Source organism: Palaemon carinicauda, chromosome 12 (assembly GCF_036898095.1).
Source record: "Palaemon carinicauda isolate YSFRI2023 chromosome 12, ASM3689809v2, whole genome shotgun sequence".
NCBI lineage: Eukaryota > Metazoa > Arthropoda > Malacostraca > Decapoda > Palaemonidae > Palaemon > Palaemon carinicauda.
This window is the reverse complement of record NC_090736.1, coordinates 126,779,989-126,792,488: the sequence shown is the minus strand read 5'-3', so window position 1 is coordinate 126,792,488 and position 12,500 is coordinate 126,779,989. Positions and strand designations below refer to the sequence as shown.

At 34.4% G+C, this 12,500-nt stretch overlaps 1 protein-coding gene across 1 annotated transcript in view; it reads right to left on the bottom strand.

Annotated features, from left to right (window-relative positions):
• LOC137651042 (uncharacterized) overlaps positions 1-12,500 on the bottom strand; it is a 34,821-nt gene that overhangs the window by 21,894 nt on the left and 427 nt on the right. The gene's annotated exons all lie outside the window — the stretch shown is intronic.

Sequence of the window (12,500 nt, the reverse complement as noted above, 5' to 3'; positions counted from 1 at the left end):
GAACTTCATATGCTTCTGCCTGTTGCTTACTAGTTTGGACATTCCTAGCCAAAATTTACCATTTTTTTTCGGCTGCATCATACTATGATACCTTATTATTATTATTATTATTATTATTATTATTATTATTATTATTATTATTATTATTATTATTATTATTATTATTAATTTCTAAACTACAACCCTTGTTGGAAAAGCAGGATGCAATAAGCCCAGGAGAGGAAAGAAGGAAACATGAGATATTTTAGGAAGATTAACATTAAAATAAATATTTTCTATATAAACTATAAATACATTAACAAAACAAGGGGAAGAGAAATTAGATAGAACAGTGAGCCTGAGTGTACTCTCAAGTAAGAGAACTCTAACCCAAGGCAGTGGAAGACCATGGTACAGAGGCTATGGTACTACCCAAGACTAGAGAACAATGTTTTGATTTTGGAGTGTCCTTCTCCTAGAAGAGTTGCTTACCATAGCTAAAGAGTCTCTTCTACCATTACCAAGAGGAAAGTAGGCACTGAACAATTACAGTGCAGTTGTTAACCCCTTGAACAAAGAAGAATTCTCTGGTAATCTCAGTATGGTCAGGTGTATGGAGACAGAGGAGAATCTGTAAAGAATAGGCCAGGATATTCAGTGTATGTGTAGGCAAAGGAAAAGACCGTAACCAGAGAGAAGAATCTAGTGTAGTACTGTCTGGCCAGTCAAAGGACCCCATAACTCCCTAGTGGTAGTATTCCAACGGGCGGCTGGTGCCCTGGCCAATGAAGCTTATCTCTCCTACTTTCCTTCATAGATAACAGTATTAACCTTGGACAGGTAAACGTCTGAATCGATAACGTAACAGGTAAACGTATACCATATACGCTACCGCTTGTTTCAACTTCACTTGGTAGTTCCGGTAATGCATTTTCTTTTATGAATTTTTTTCATACATATAATTCTAGCTATCTACGTCTAGGATATACCCAATAAAAACCATGCAAGTAACTTAATGATTTTTTATTATCTAAGACCTGAGAAGTTTTGTTGATTTTGAGACTGACACTCTCAGGGGCCTTGGGAGCCTTTGTCCTCGCTACTTGATAAAAACAGCCTAATGGTAGCTTCTAGGAGTCCCTGAGGCCAATTCAGTTGAAAAATTAGCCTCCCTGGCTAAAAATAGAAAGATCTGGAAAAAAAAGAAAAAGGGGGAATTTTTTAGTATATAAAAAAAATAAATTACATGTGACAAAAATATTTTTTTCTAATATAAATTATAAATTGAGACTGCTGAAAATTCTATACATAAAATTTGAATAATAAACAAATAAGATGATATATGAAAATCCTGATACAAAGAAAGTTAACAAATTTTTTAAAAAACTCAAAAAAATAATGAATTTTCCTCTTTCATATTCAAACTATTCCAGTCTATGTGACCTATATCTGAAAATTTTTGCTAAAATTGTAGAAAAATTGTCAACCTCTTTATTGCTTCCAAGGTCATCAATGCTGAACAATCTCATCAAGATCTCCTCTTTAGAAAGATTTCTGCGTGCTATGATCGAAACTGAAAAGAGGGAAAAAAAACATATTACTAATATTGTCTAAAACCATAGAAGGTATTCCTACATCCAATATACCATTAGCATCATGTTCTCAAATCATCTATCAACGTTCACTATAAGTATCAAAACACTATTCACAGAAATGAATATATTGTAATCAATATTGTAAAACTTGTGAAAATCAATCACAGTCACTCACCAGGTAAACTTGTAGCGTATACACTACCAGGTAAAACAAAAATGGCGATATCCAAAAAACGGCGAGAGAGAGGACAATAACAGTTGTTCTTTCGGCTGTGTCTCTGGTCTAACTAACCGGTGCTGGGTAAATTTCCGCTCAAAAACTGAACCGAAGCGGCGCAAAAGTGAAAAAGGTAGTGTATACACTACATGTTTACCTGTCCAGGGTTAGTAGCCTAGTTCCTTTCAGGATAATTCTGTTATCGTGTCAAAGGGTTTTCCTTAACTAAATAGGTATCCCTATGTTTCTGGTCGTCCGTAAATCCATTAACTACAACCATCGGGAGATCCTGCAAATCTTCATCTTATACTGTCGCTTCCTTTATCTCCTGTACGCAGGGGTTGAGAAATTTTATTAATGTATTCATATCTTCATTCAATCTATTTCATGAGTGAGAATATATGTCCTGCCTATATAATGGGGTTTACTTGACACCTTATTATTTTTCTCTTTTGACTACGTAAAGATTACCTGTCACTATGACCTGGTATGACAATGTCATCGGCCTCATAGAAAAGACAGTCTAATCTATACAACGAATGACAGGGCAGACTGAGATAGTCCTCCTCTTATTTTCGAACCAAAATCAGGAAGAGACCAACAGAACCGACTGAATGGAGTTATTATCGTTGTCAAAATTTTTCTTACTTACAATAACCATTGTGTCGGTTCAATGACAGGAATGAAGGTGCCTCTCTTCGCCGTCGTGTCCAGTTCTTTTTTTACGCTTAATTGTAAGAAAAGTGGTATTTGTCGACATGGCAAACCTCTTAATTGTGTTGAGGATCAACACCAAGTTTGATGGACCCTATTTCTCTTAACTCGTTCCATTTGTGTTCGGTTTCTACTATACCTAATAAAATTTCTTCGTTAACAGTGATGGAGCATGGATCCTGAGATGTTAACTATTATTTCTTTTCTTTCCTTTAAGGGCTGCTTTCCTGATTCCATCATCAGGAGAACCCTACTCATTACATGACCTACACGTTTAGTTTATTTTATAAATTCTTCGGTGTTTTGCATAAGTGGTGTTTATTGTCAAATCCACATTAACAAAATACTTAAACAAGAAAGTGTTCAATTTCTTCTTGAACGAAATACTCATGTATCAACTTTCTAATGGAAATTAATTTGTTAGCAACATAATCACAATTACTGGCATCCGTAGTATTAATGGTCCATATTTTCTTCTAGTCTCTTCAATTCCAAATCATAAGCTTTGCAATTTTTTTATTTTACCATTTGATCATCAGGTTTGTTCAATTTAGTGCAGTTTTTATATTGTATTTGTTGTGAGGTACATTCCTTGGTGGCATGTTTCCTGAACATTTCTTGAACTCTTTATCATCAGTCTTGAACTTACAATCTGTGGTAGCAGGTAATCACATAGTACCAATTACGTATGTTATAAATCACGTATGTTTTAAGTAAACCATCGCACCATACCTTTGATATCATTCCAAAATTCAGGATCATATTTCAATAAGTATTGGGTAGTCCCACCTGCAGTACTTTCCTTGAATACCAGAATTATGTTATGCACTACATTTAGACTCGAGTTCAGGCAGATTCCGTTGAATCGAAGCATTTAATACGTCATCTTCATCATTTTATACATTGCAAATCTTTATTTTAGGTTTGATTTTCTCAATCTCCCTCGTTTCGATGTCGGCAATGTCTGATCTTTGCATGAGCAAAGTTTTCATCATTTCCATTTGAAGTTGGCCTTGTAGTGAGAATAGGTATAACGTAAAGTGCATGTTCAACATAATTTTTCCTGTCATCGATTGTAGTTAATGCTCTAGTATTTTCTTTTATCTATAGTTATACCAACTTACGTCATTTCCTCATTTTGGGGAGGCCATCTGTGTTTGGAGTGTTAACCTATTTAATTTCATAATCTTCACTTGACTATCTACCTTATAGTAAGATCAATTGCTCTTTAATCCATGGTCTGGGTGGAATTTGCTGCATGTGCAGTAAGCACAGCAGGTTTCTGGTGTATGCAGAAACATTTCTTGTGGTAGTACTTCCCCCCAAAATTCCCATCCTATAAACTTTTTCCTCTTAACCATTTCATGAAATTTCCATCTAAGTTATCCTCGCAAGAATAGAGTATTGGTGGAACTCGAAATGCTACTCCCCCATTATTATTATTATTATTATTATTATTATTATTATTATTATTATTAGAAGCTAAGCTATAACCTTAGTTGGAAAAGCAAGATGCTATAAGACCAAAGGCTCCAACAGGGAAATATAGCCCGACAAGGAAAGTAAACAACGAAATAAAAAATTACACGAGAAGTAATAAACAATCAAAATGAAATATCTCCAGAACCGTAACGACATTAAGTTAGATCTTCCATATATAAACTATAAAACGTCAAAAAAGAAAAAAAATACACAGAAGGAAGACAAATAAGAGAGAATAGTGTTCCCATATGTACCTTCTAGCAAGAAAACTCTAATCCAAGACAGTGGAAGGCGATGGTACAGAGTCTAGGGCACTACCTAGTATTAGGGAACTATTGTTTGTTTTTTGAGTGTTCTTCTCTTAGAAGAGCTGCTTACCATAGCTAAAGAGTCTCTTATACCCCTACAAAGATGAAAGTAGCCATTTAACAATTACAACGCAGTAGTTGACCCCTTGAGTGAAAAAGATTTGTTTGGTAATCTCAGTGTTGTCACCTGTAGGAGGACAGAGGAGAATGTGGAAAAAATAGGCAAGACTATTCGATATATATTTATGTAAAGATAAAATGAGCTGTCTGGACAGTCAAAGGGCCCAACAACTCTCCGGTGGTAGTATCTCAACGGACGGCTGGACAACCTTCTACCTAATGGCTTCTTCAAGAACAAAATAACATCGCTATCACCATGTTGACGATTCCGGTAGTTCAAAGAAGTAGTAACGGAAGTCCAACGTTTACCTCTCTTTGCCTTTTGCCTTAAAGCTATTTCCGAATATAATACTTCCATAAAATGTTACCAGTTTATGAGTAGTACCTGCAAGTGGCCTAACAATTCGTGATCTACCTCTTCCAGATGGAACTATTCAGGATGTTTGCCTTCTATCAGAAGCACTTCCTGGAGAGGAGGAAGAAGCTTCAAGAATTTCATCTTATATTTTGTCGATGCCATAATACACTTCAATGCTGACAAATGGCCCTACAGAGAAGGTGACTATGGCTATACGGAAGTAGGTGAAACACGCCCAAACTTCCCCATGGCTATCACTTCAAATGGGGACCTTGACCCTCAAAATATGGCACGCCAACGGAAACGACACCCCAAAGGAGATGGTGACAATAATATGAAGTAAGAAGATTGAATGCCCTTCTACAGAGATTTGCCAATTCATTTTATGGCACCATCTTACATGTGTTGCTCTCAGCTATAATACAGCACTCAGCACTCATTTGCCATTTGCTACACTTTTACATGCAGGTGTGTCATTTTAAGTTGTCTATTATCCTCTAAGATGTTAATCGAAAAGCACATGATCGTTTATTATTTAGTTATAGTTAAAATCATAGGTTTCCAACATTTGCTAGTTACCTATTATGTCACGGATCCTGTCGTCCAGTTTCAGAGTATTATAATCCCTAAGGCTTAAACTGTTGTGAGGGCCTAATGGGAGACGTGTGGTCGGTGCTGGTCAAAGTTTATTTAAAAAGACACTAGTTTTATCTGCACTGCCTGCAGGGTGTATTTTCGAAAGAATGCCTGCTTTTATGCATATTATCGGAAGGCCCATAGCAACAGGGTCTACCTCCCACACCCCGCCGTAGCTGTCCTGACCTAGATAACCGTCCATCTGCTTTAACATGATCAATATAGGCAGCAAAAGAAACGTCCTATATCAGTATAGGAGAAGCAAGAACGAGTAAAAATAGACTAAAAATTCAGCAATGGATGTTTTTTTACATGTATGTATAGGTATGTACGTGTGTGTGTCTGTGTGTGTATAGATGTACAATTTTTCACGTATATACTATTTCCTCATACATTTTATGCATTTATTGTCTTTTCTCTTAATTACGTATGCTATGTTTTTCTTGTCGTATCTAAAAATAATTAAAATGATCGTGTTTCAATTACTATTTAAAGGGGTATTCTTTCTATTCTCGTATGGTTTATAAACAAAACTGTTAAAATATAAGTTTCCATTTAAAACTTTATTTTGAACTTTTTTTCCATAAAGAACTAGATGTACTGTCCATCTTCGCTCTACACTATCTCAATTTCTTTCTGACCTAGGCTAAATAATATATTTACTGCTTCATTTGCAATCTTTATTGTTTCAGTATATATTGATTAGGTAAAATAGCCGATAATGTATGGTTACAGAAAGACACGTTTAAAATGTATCATAAGACTTTTAAGTGTGCATAGATCATTATCTCTACTTGTGTTTGCACACTTTAAGATGAATTAAATTATCCTGTGCTGCTTTGCTTTTCACACACGCTAAAAGACTTTTAAGGTATTAAAATTTCCATGTAAAAAAGTTTTATCATAAAGGAAATGACAAAGATAAAAGCGTATTGTCCATTTTTGCACTACGATTGTTGATTTTTTTTTTTTCTGATAATGCTATGTTTTGTGGATGAAGTATATAAGCAATTCATTCACCTTTCCATTACAATCCTTATTTTTTCTAGCGTTATTCAATAATATTTTATTATGCAGAATATCTTTATAAAATTTCTTACTTGCAAAACTGCCTGTTTTCACTCATAATTTTATGCATGAGTATACAAATAATATTACATATGTTTGTGTGTTTTTTTTTTTTTTTTTTTTTTTTTTTTTTTAATAATGACAATTATAATGTTTAATGTACTAAATGAAATGGAAATCGTACTCTAACATGGTTTATAAAAATGGAAAAATAGGAAATTTTCGACACAAAAAACTGTATCGTACTTTTAGTTCCATAAAAAGGAGAATTTATTGTATACCTTTGCTCTGGAGTTACTAATTTCCTTTTGATAATACTTATAAATTACATTCATGAGGCATATGTGCAATTTAGCCCGGTTGCTGATGTTATTTCAAATTCTTTTTCTAAATTATTATTTTTTTTTGTCAATGGAAGTATCTCAACACATGAGGTCATTGCTCACCCTAAAAAATAACTTTTTGTAACCAATAACGACGCAATACCAATCATATATATATATATATATATATATATATATATATATATATATATATATATATATATATTGCTAAAGTATGACAGATCAGCAGTTTCCAAACAATTACCATATCAATGTTTAATTAAATGATCTTACATTATTAGTATAATTTTCATGCTCTCTTTGCTTTCTAGATAATAAATGAAAAAGATTTCTTTTTTTTACTTCAGGAAAAAAAATTCTATTATTCTTCGACAAAATGAGATTAACCATAAGTTCTTATATTTTATAGTATGTCTACCGAGGCACAGCAAAAAATGTATCTCAGGCTGAGTAATTTTTTTCCAGGCCAATAGTTCATTGTGTGAAATGGGTTTTGTCATGCCCGTGTAATCGAGATGGATAATCAATAATAATCTATTATTTCTTAATGTGTTTCAGTGCAAAACGATAATATTTCATCTACAGTTGTTAGGTTTAGTTTTGTCAATTTACAGTAAACGCTATAATAGACCCTAAGGTTCACGATTACGTAAATAATTACCAGTCTGTCCATCGTACACCCGTACCTAGGCCCAAAGGCCAGCAGTATTAATTAATGATCTTCACAGAATCAACAATGCAGTCATTTCTCTCTGTCAAGTAACTGTCCGCAGAGAGTTGTTCTCTGTAAAGGTTTTTCCTCTCTCCAAGTATAAAACTATTTTTCCAAAATAAATTCAGATAGTTCTGTTTTGTTTTGGAATGGAGACTCTCCAGGAATTTTTTTTCCCCAAAGAGAGTTACTTTATTCAAAGCTTTTATTTTACTTTTTTGTTTTTGGTGAGAACTGTTTCGATTGTTCAGCCAACACAGTGAATAAAGAATGCCCGTGGTATGTCTTTGTTTACAGACATGAAACACACACACACACAAATAATTCTGTTGGCAATTCTATATTCTGCTTATTTGTTATTATATGCTCCAATCTTATATGTTCTTACTACTTCAATGTTTTATATGTTTTTACCCTAGAGAGACTATAATAAGCATACAGGATTATAAACGTATATAATCCTATTCAAAATTTAATAGTGGTTTCATTAAAATAGTATTTTATTTCTTTTAATTTTTCTCTTTTTTTTTTGTATGGAAGCTTTTACGTTATTTTTCTTACTATGTATCTAATTTTGTGAAACCACTGGGTTATTTACATATGTAAATACAGATTTCCCTATATCCCAAATAGTAGTAGGCTTCATTTGATTATATTCTCATACAATGAATTTATGTGGTTTTATATATTTTCATTCTACCCTAAAACTAACATCAATATTTTTCATCAGGACGGGAAACATCGAGATGAAGAAAGACACGCTTCTTCCACTTCCAAATACTTTTTGAAATATCCAATAAAAGTTTTAAAATGTTTGAATCCTACAAGAAACCACAGCCATCTTCTCTGTAATTGCCAGATGAGAAGTAATTAACCTCTATTGCGTCCTTGAAAGCTAGGGAATGAAATACCGGTGAGATTAAGTCTCTATTCACCTCCGATCTCAATCTGTATTAACTTGTTCTCTCTAGGATCAATGAACATCAGTTAAAGAATCATTTGTTCCAGTCAAGAAGATGTACTTATTGATGCAACATCATTTTAGCATTTTGAATAATGAATAAGATTGTTTTTTTTTTTCCGAATCTTTTTTTTTTTTCGAATCCAAAGTCGTCTTGCATAATAGATATACAAATAATGATTAACCTCAACTCCTTTCTACATAAAACACACCCGCAAAAAAATATGAATAGAGGAGTTTAAGTCGTTTTTTTTTACTGTTTACCTGAATTTTGTTGTTCATTGAACAATATTCTAAAAACTTTCGACCATTTGTCAATAATGATAGCTAAAGGATAGACAGCATTTTCTCTTCTGTGCTTTTCATTTGCGGCATAACTATTAATCGAACATCATTTTGCATTCTTGATTTCTGCAAATATTAACCGATGAAATATTCAAAACCACGTCAGATACATGAAGGAATGATAGTTAAAGCCAATTTCAGAAAGCAAATTCACATTTGGTTAGATATGATATACATATCCATCTTTCTACTATTCAAATGCCCTTTGTCATTCAGAAAATCTATATTCAGCCAGGGATTTGGAAAGGTTTCGTACTGATGAATAATTTATATATAACATTCGAATGTCGCAAGCTTCCCTTGTTCAATGAGACTCAACCTCTAACCATATATATATATATATATATATATATATATAAATATATATATATATATATATATATATATATATTTCATTACCGCCCAATTTCCATAACTCCTATATTATCTAAAGTTTTTGAACGTCTTCTGGCAAAACGTCTCAATAGGTTTGCTGAAGGTAATCATCTATTCCCTAGTTTGCAACTTGGTTTTCGTAAAGGCCTTGGAGCATGTGATGCCTTCTTACAATCTCCAATGCTGTACAGAAATCCCTTGATTGTGGTCAGGAAGTTCGTATGATTGGCCCTGATTTAAGTGCTGCCTTTGACCGTGTTAATCATGAGGCCCTTGTTTTCAAGCTCAAACATTTGGGAGAGGGCGAGTCTTTTCTTAGCATTATAATTGATTTCTTAAGTAATGGATCTCAAAGAGTTGTTGTTGATGGGCACCATAGTGAGTATAGGAATGTGATATCCGGTGTTCCACAGGGCAGTGTTCTTGGCCCATTACTTTTCATACTATATACACATGGTATGTGGTTTGGCCTAGAACACAAGCTTGTTGCATATGAAGATGATGCTACTCGCTTTGCATCAATTCCATCCCCTGAATGTAGATCTGGGGTTGGTGAATTCCTTAATAGAGATTTAGCTAAAATTAGTGCATGGTGCAAATTATGGTGTATGAAGTTGAATCCTAATAAAACTTAAAATATGATTGTAAGTAGGTCAAGGACGGTGGCTCCTGAACATCCGGATCTCAGTATTGATAATGTTTCTTCAAATTTATATGACTCTTTTGAAACTTTAGATGTGATTCTCAACAGCAAATTTACTTTTGAAAAACAAATTAGGTTTGTGTCTTCTTCAACTGCACACAAAAATTGGCTTATTGAGAAAGTCTTACAAGATTTTTGGTGATCAATCTATACTGAAGAACTGTTTTAATTCTCTTATTCTACCTTGTTTTGAGTATTATTCTCCTGTCTGGTGTTCAGCTGCTGATTCTCATCTTAATTTGTTGGAAAGAAACTTACAGTCTAATAAATTTCTTATTCTTGATCTAGATATTAATCTAGTTAGTTCATTATGCATGTTGCATAAGATTTTTCATAACTCTGACCATCCTTTACATTCAGATCTCCCTGGACAATTTTATCCTGTTTTTAATACTAGGCAGGCAGTAATTTCTATTAGCCAGGCCTTCTCCATCATGAGGCTCAATACTACACAGTATCCTAGAAGTTTTATTCCAGTTGTTACCAAGTTGTGGAATGATCTTCCTAATAGGGTAGTTAAATCAGTAAAACTTCAAAAGTTCAAAGCTGGAACAAATGTTTTTATGTTGACCAGGCTGATATGAGTCTATTTATAGTTTATATGTCACATATATGTTTTTGTCGTTGTTAATAGTTTATATAGGACATATCTGTTTTGACACTGTTACTGTTTTCAGAATGATTTATTGTTAATATATTCTCATCATTTATTTATTTCCTAATTTCCTTTCCTCACTGAAACGGTCCAGCTGGTGATCTCACAATATGCCACGTCACTGTAGCTGCTTTGGTTGTAAAGGGAACTATGATGGGACACCTTAGGTAAAAGTCATATCCTTCCCAAAAGATCCTGAGGAGAGGGAGAGATGGATATTGGCAATGCCGAATGAGAAAGAAAGCTTGAGACGCTTGAAGGAGATATATATTTGTGAGACACATTTCAATTGTGAATGGGTGTCAGTTAAGGGTGGCAAGCGACCCAAACAACTTCCATCAATATTTCCTGGAATACCAAAATCAGCTTTGAAGCAGGTTACCTCAGCCCCACGCCCAACATCATCTTCTACATCACAATCAAGAGCTAAAAAGGTGCATGCAGCTGCTGAGGCTGCAGACAAAATCCGAGATTTCGACCAATTTCGCGCCAAAATTAGCTCCTATTTTCCTGGTTTTAACGTCATAAAAGACCAGAAAGATCTCTACCTATCAAGAACTGACGCTACTGGACAAACTGTCAAGCAGTTCTTTCATCTACAACAAGTCAACTCACCTTTTGGATTCCTATTCTTGAATAGAGTTGAGAAAGATGGCATTGAGGTGCCTAAACGACTTTTTCCTTTGCAAAAGAACAGCTTGCTCTCAAAATGGTCCCAGATTAGATCCAGAACTGAACAGGTAAACACCTATGAGTACACAAGCCAGGAAAGTCTTCAGTACATAATAAGCCAGCTCTGCAAAATGACTGAGGCACACGAGTTTCCTCATTTAACCTTCATTCTGTCACAGCTGCGGCTTGTGTTCAAACCTCCTGATGGTCGTCGATTTCATACCGACACTCTGATATTCGCAATGCAGCTTCACAACATATCACACAGTGCATACAAAATGATTCGTCGATCTGTCTTAATCATTTTACCATCAACAAAAAAGATAAAAGAAGTGCTTTCTAGTAGTCTGCAGGACTCCAACCTCAAAACGTTATTCGCGGATGAAGCCTTGGAAAAGTTTCACGGTCAAGCCAGGCAAAGAAGTGGTGGAAACTTCTACATTGATGTAGTTGACATTATGGATGTAGCAAAAGTTACAAATATGCAGACACTTCTAAAGCATGACATTATGCCAGAATCTAGTTCTCGTGTGCTTGATTGCGACAAGAATTATACTTCTTCCATAAATCCAGATGAGCGAAGTGAACTCATTGAAGAGATCACTCCTCAAGACACTAGGGAGCTCTTGAGGTCTGCTGATAACCTTAAGCATAAAATTGTATATTTGGCTGGATACCTTGTTAATAAATATTGTACTAGCACTAGTATGGAGGATATCATGGATGATGAAGATGGTAACAAGGTGTCATTTGAGTTCTTAGATCATTTGAATAGAGGTGGACTGAGTGTGCCAACTATTTCAACTGTCTTTTTTGTACATAATGCCTATAATTTGCATGCCATGACTAAAATGCATTGCCGCTTTCATTTTGCTGAATTGTTATCTTTTGTAAATGCACCTTTAGCTACTAATAATGCAGCATGTACGACTTTAGCCAACATTCTATTGAAAGCTCAGGTTCTCAATGTAAGTGACAAAGAAAAGGCTGTAAGATGCCTCAGGAGGCAATAAAAGCTCTCCATCTAGCGATGTTCATCTAATCAAATGTTAATGTCTTTGAGTTTTGTTGTGATGAGAAATACCGTTCTTTATTTCTTATTTTAGTGTTTCGTTATTTTAGGGCTTGTTTGGAATGTTTGAGTAATACAATATTTGACAATATATATTAAATTTGGACAGAACTACAGACTTGTCTCTTATTATAATCAGCCATCCCTCACCATCTATGAGTTACACACAAAAAGGAGTAAAAAT